Source organism: Molossus molossus, unplaced genomic scaffold, assembly GCF_014108415.1.
Source record: "Molossus molossus isolate mMolMol1 unplaced genomic scaffold, mMolMol1.p scaffold_m16_p_8, whole genome shotgun sequence".
NCBI lineage: Eukaryota > Metazoa > Chordata > Mammalia > Chiroptera > Molossidae > Molossus > Molossus molossus.
Genome location: NW_023425402.1, coordinates 35,749,953 through 35,756,581, shown reverse-complemented (window position 1 = coordinate 35,756,581; position 6,629 = coordinate 35,749,953). Strand labels below are relative to the sequence as shown.

General features: G+C 35.7%; 1 pseudogene; it reads left to right on the top strand.

Moving 5' to 3' along the window:
- The first annotated feature begins 407 nt into the window (after window positions 1–407).
- LOC118621456 lies at window positions 408–3,157 on the top strand (annotated as a pseudogene).
- The last annotated feature ends 3,472 nt before the right edge of the window (window positions 3,158–6,629 follow it).

The window sequence follows — 6,629 nt, the reverse complement described above, 5'->3', positions numbered from 1 at the left end:
GAGCAGACAGGCCACAGACAGGCAGAGAAGAATGTGCTGTTTCCAAGGTGAGATGGGTAGAGACAGAGTCAGTGGTTTGGATAGGGCCTAAATTTGAATATCTGAGAAACATACAAATAATAATGATGTCGTTGGTTGCTTACAAGACAAATTGAAGCTCAAATAAGTTCATGTTGGGTATATACATTTGGGATCTGTCAGCAAGTAGGCTACGACAGAATTAGGCGAAAGGCTAAAATAATCTTAGGACCATTAATACTCCCTAACTAGCTACTTTAGTTATTAGATCCGTAATCTTAATCAATTTTGTTTTATTATTTTCATTTTTAAGTAGGCTAAATTCTGTTTTATCCATTTCCCTGAGTGAAAAGAATACTAATACTTGGTGAGACATACATAGACTCAGAATGTTGGATCTTAAAGAAGTCTTACATATTATACACGCTAATTCTTATTACGTGGGTAAGAAAACTGAGGCTCAGTTTAACTAATTTTCCTCAAGTGAAAGAACTACTTGGTGACAGAAGTAGAAATAAAACATGTTTTCAGATTCTCAGTCTATTGGTATGAAATCTCACCCACACAGCCTGGGGTGAGGCAGGGGCTGGGTGGAGGGGGACGAAAAGGGGAGGGCAAATGGGCGACATCTGTAATATTGTCAACAATAAAAAATAAAAGTAAAAATAATCAAAAGGGCTTATTTACCATATTCTACTGAAGTCAAGTGAAACATTGATCTTTGTCAGTTTCTTTGGGCTGCAGTGTTGCATGTGTGGTAACTTCAGAAGACTTGTACGTAAATCATTTATAAAATAGCAGGTAAAGAAGAAAATTATATTGAATATATTTAGAAAGTTAAGAATCTTTTTGTTGTCTACATAACAAAATAATCCATCTCTTTTTGTTGGCAGTTATTTCTTAGATACGTAGTATATTGTCTCCCCTAATTCTGGTATCTAAATAAATTCCTGCATAGAAAAGTTTCCAAGGGGAAAATTATTCCTCACTTGTATTTTTGTCATTTGATTAATTTTTTCAAATTACATCCAAATGATTCAACTTGTTTTTCACACTTCAGTAGACAGCCACCTGCCACCTCCCTCATAAAGGAAATATCCCATCAGATTTTCTACATAAATAACTTCTTCCTTAGGAGAAAGGAAAATGTACAAAGTGATATTTACCCTTATTTTTACAATACTTCTGTTGGACTTTTTGGTGTTATGCTACAATGCCTTTGTGGACATTATATTTAATCCCTCCCATTTTCTTTGAGAGTATAATTAGTCCCTTTCATCTAATAACATTTTCAGTTGAGCACTAAACCTTTATTACTTTTTAAAATATTCTTTGAAATATTTTTCTGTACAATTATGGGGCACTCAGTGATTCTGTAATTATAAGTTTCTGAACAATGTTCTGTTAGGACATATAACCACTAAGTACCAAAAAAAGCTTGCTAATTTTATTCACCCCTACCACTGCATGTGGGCAAACTTAAAGATTCACTAACAGAGGAGTAAAAATATTTTTTCCTATTACTCTTACTCAGACATGCATGGCATGGGATGGATAGAGAAGGCCACAAATCATGGTCCCTGTATTTCTGGCTTTTCAGCAGATTCTGCTAAAAACTTGGAAAGGACAACTTTGTATTGTATGGCCAGAGATGGGTTTACCACGAAACTAATTAAGATCCCTAGTAATATGTTCTCATGGTTATATGCTTTAGAAAAATTTGCAAAAGTAAGATATTTTTATTGCCTTCGGTTAAGACTATTGTTATTTTCTACTGCAACTTTGTCCATCATACTAGAGCATCTCTGAAGTTTGGGGGTCAGGAAAATGTATTTATGTGATTCACAGTCAATTCCATAGATAGTCATATTACTGTTAGGTAACCTACATAGGATTTGCTTCCAGAAAATCTCCTACCATTTCCTGCAGCAATTCACCCAGTATTTTACACAAAGTTGCCAACAATTCCTAGTCCCAGAGCTAGGAGGGTACTGAAGGAGAGATGAAGTTTGAAATATATGGAAACATAGTCTGTGGAAGATTCTTTTAATAATCATTGCATAACATTTTGGCTGAAGGTTTGGCTTTTATTAACTCTCAGACAAAACAAAAGTCCTTTCCTATCCAAAGTATACTCAGTAATACCTGAATCTTTCAATTCATATATGAAAGAAATTTGGTAGAGACCTTTTTTCCCCAAATTTGACAACAATCCTAAAATGGTATGACATTACTAATCACAAGCAGAAAGTTTCTGAAAAATGATTTTTATAAATTTCAATTCACAGTGGTCAATGAAAGACTGAATTATCTTTCTATTTTCTGTACAAAAATATTCTTTAAATGATGTTTCATGAAAAGATGACCAAGAGATTACAGTCAAGGAGCAGCAGCAATGCAAGACAGCAGCCACCACAGCTCAGACAATTGATGGAAACCAAATACACAGCCTTAAAATGGAATGTGGACCTAAATACCCAGAAGCACCCTTCCTTTGAAAGATTTTTAATAAAAATTTATAGAGTTAATAGTTCTAATGGAGTAGTGGACCCAAGAGCCATGTCAATGCTAGCAAAATGGCAGAATTCATATAGCAACAAAGTGGTCCCGAAGTGTTCATCAGTAGATGAGTGGATAAAAATGCTGTGTACATTTACACAATGGAGTACTATGCAGCTGTAAGAAAGAAAGATCTCTTACCCTTTGAGATCATCATTAGGCTGATGAACAATAGATCCAGAGACATGGAAGTAGGGAACAGACTGACAAAACTCAGAGGGAAGGGGGGTAGGGGGCAGGAAGAGATAAAAAGAACTTATATACATATATACATAACCAGTGGACACAGACAATAGTGCATTGAAGGTGGGGGGCAGGAGTAGGGAGGAGGGTGTCAATGGATGAGGGGAAGGAGGGACATCTGTAAGACTTTCAACAATAAAAATAAATTAAAAAACAATAAAGAAATAAAATAAATACAACAACATGGGGTGTGAAACAGGAAATAAATTAAATCTATGTAAACAAAATCCTGAATCTGAGAAACAAATAAAGGGCGGGGGAGCCTCGGCATCTAATGATGTCTAAAGAAAATATGAAACTCCCTGAGCCACCTGAAGGACAGTGCTACAGTAGTTAATCAAAAAGAAAAACCTGCCCTGGCCGGTTTGGCTCAGCGGTTAGAGCGTCCACCTGCGGTCCGGAGAGACCCGGGTTCGGTTCCCGCTAAGGGCATGTACCTCGGTTGCAGTTTGTCCCCGGCCGTGGTTGGTTGTGCGGGTGGCAGCCACTCGATGTGTCCCTTTCACATCGATGTTTCCCTCTCTCTCTCTTCCTCTCTCTCCCTCCCACTCTATCTGTACAAAAAAAAATGGAAAAATGTCCTCGGGTGAGGATAAAAAAAAAAAAAAGAAAAACCACAGACCCTCACCCTCCCCCCGAACCCCCCATTCAATTAAAGCAGTCTTCATTTTCCACAGTAGTAAATTTTGTGGATACATCTTATAGACCTCAAAGTACCGGAAAGGAAGGTTTCATTCAAAGGAAGTTTATCTTAAGACACTGTAAATGATACTATTTTTTGGTCCATTTTAGTTTATATAAGTTGCACTATAAAAATATAGTCTAAAAATAAAAATATGTGTTAGGAAGTTAATGGATAAAAATTTTATATTTTCAGGATTTTTCTGTTTGTGGTATTAGCTCTTAAAAGTGGTATTTAGACAACTTCTTTCTCATTCTAATTAAACATTCATATTTATACTTGATTTACTTATTCATAGATTGTTATAGTTTTTCATAGAATGGGACACAAAAATTATGTTGAAAATTTTTAGCAAAAATACTACATAGGTATATTTCCCACTACTTCACATCAGGAAGTATAAAATGTTGATTTGTCCCATTATTGGTTATGATGGTGTCTTCAGATCTCCACATTGTAAAGGAATCTTTTACATTTTGAAATTAATATGTACTCTGTGAGAATACTTTGGGAGGTCAGTGTGAATATTCTATGCCCAATAACTTTTCACTTAATAGTTTATCTATCCATTGATAATTGCCTAAATTATTTGTGTTTGAAAAAATGGCAACTTCTAATGCTATTATTATTTCTACATTCATTAGCTGGCATTCTTTTGTAAAGAACTACTTTTCATACCCTTCAGCCTTCCTATGAGCATCATGTGTTCTTCTTTTGTACACTGTGTTATAATTTATTACCTACATTATTTTTTTTTTTATACTCAGATTGTTCCCAAACCTGGTAAGTGAGATTCTAATAAGACAGTTCTTGGATCCTTTTTTTTTTTTTTTCAATTATAGTTCACATTCAGTATTAGTTTATATTAGTTTCAGGTGTACAGCATAGTGATTAGACATTTATATAATTTACAAAGTGATAAGTTTAGTACCTACTTGGCACATACATAGCTATACTTTACATCCCCATGACTATTTTGTAACAATTGTTTTTCTCACTCCCTTCACACTTTTCACCTGGACTCCTAATCCCCCTCCCATCTAGCAACCATCAGTTTGTTCTCTGTATCTATGAGTCTGCTCCTGTTTAGTTTATGTGTTTATATTGTTCCTTAGATTCCACATATAAATAAAATTATATATTTGTCTTTCTCTGACTTATTTTTCTGACCATAATACCCTCTAGGTCCATCCATGTTATTGCAAATGGTAAGATTTCATTCTTTTTTATGGCCAAGTAATATTCCATTGTATATATGTACCACTTCTTCTATATATAATTGTCTCTTTTTTTTTTCTTTTTTTTTTTTGTTACAGAGGTTTCTGCTTTTTTACCCCATTGACACCCTCCTCCCCACCCCCCACCCCCGCCCTGTCCCTGGCTTTGTTGTCCATGTCCATTGGTTCTATATATCTGTACATAAGTTCTGTGGTTTATCTCTTCCCACCCCCCACCACCCCTTCTTCTGAGGGTTGTCAGTCTGTACCCTACTTCCGTGTTTCTGGGTCTACCCTATTCCTCAGACTGTTATATTCATTATATTCCATATATAAGTGAGATCATGTGATATTTGTCTTTTTCTGCTTGGCTTATTTCACTTAGGATAAGACTTTCCAGGTCCCTCCATGTCATCTCAAAGGATAAGAGATCTTTCTTTCTTACAGCTGTATAGTACTCCATTGTGTATATGTACCACTGCTTTTTGATCCATTCTTCTACTGATGGACATTTGGTCTGTTTCCAGATCTTAGTTATTGTAAATAGTGCTGCTACGAACATGGGGGTACATATAGTCTTTCTCGTTGGTGTTTCAGGCTACTTAGGGTATATTCGTAGAAGAGGGATCACTGGGTCAAATAGAAGTTCAATTTTTAATTTTTTGAGGTAGCACCATATTGTTTTCCATAGTGGCTGCACCAGTCTGCATTCCCACCAGCAGTGCACTAGAGTCCCCTTTTCACCACACCCTTGCCAACACTTGTTTGATGATTTGTTGATGGCGGCCATTGTGACAGGTGTGAGGTGATACCTCACTGTTGTTTTAATTTACATCTCTCTAATGATTAGTGATGTTGAGCATTTCTTCATATATCTCTTGGCCATTTGTATGTCCTGTTTGGAGAGGTGTCTATTCAGCTCCTCTGCCCATTTTTTAATTGGGTTCTGTGTCTTCCTTTTGTTGGGTTGTATGAGTACTCTGTATATTTTGGAAATTAACCCCTTATCTGATATATCATTGGCAATAATGTTCTCCCATACAGTGGGTTGCCTTTCCATTTTGATGGTTGTTTCTTTTGTTGTGCAGAAGTTTTTTAGTTTGATGTAGTCCCATGTGTTCATTTTTTTCTTTGTTTCTGTTGCCTTATGTGATGTATCAGTGAAAATTCTGCTGCGTATGATGTCTGAAATTTTGTTGCCTACATATTCTTCTAGAATTTGTATGAATTCACGGGTCACATTTAAGTCTTTTATCTATTTTGAGTTTATTTTTGTGTATGGTGTAAGTTGATGGTCTAGTTTTTTTTTTTTTTGTTTTTTTTTTTTTTGCATGTAGGTGTCCAATTTTCCCAACACCATTTATTAAAGAGGCTGTCCTTACTCCACTGTATGCTCTTGCCACCTTCGTCAAATATTAATTGAGCATATTGCCTTGGGTTCATTTCTGGGTTCTCTGTTCTGTTCCACTGGTCTATATGCCTGTTCTTGTGCCAGTACCAGGCTGTTTTGATTACAGTGGCTTTGTAGTATAACATGAGATCTGGGAATGTGATCCCTCCAACTTTGTTCTTCTTTTTCAAGATTGCTGTGGCTATTCGAGGTCTTTTTGGTTCCATATGTATTTTTGAAGTATCTGTTCTAATTCTATAAAGTATGCCGTTGGTATTTTGATGGGGATTGCATTGAATCTATAGATTTTTGGGGTAATATGGACATTTTAATGATGTTAATTCTTCCAATTCATGAACAGGGTATGTGCTTCCACTTTTTTATATCTTCCTCTATTTCTTTTTTCAATGACCTGTAGTTTTCTGCGAATAGGTCCTTTACTTTGGTTAAGTTTATTCCTAGGTATCTCAATCTTTTTTGGCTGCGATGGTAAATGGGATTGTTTTCTTAGTTTCTCTTT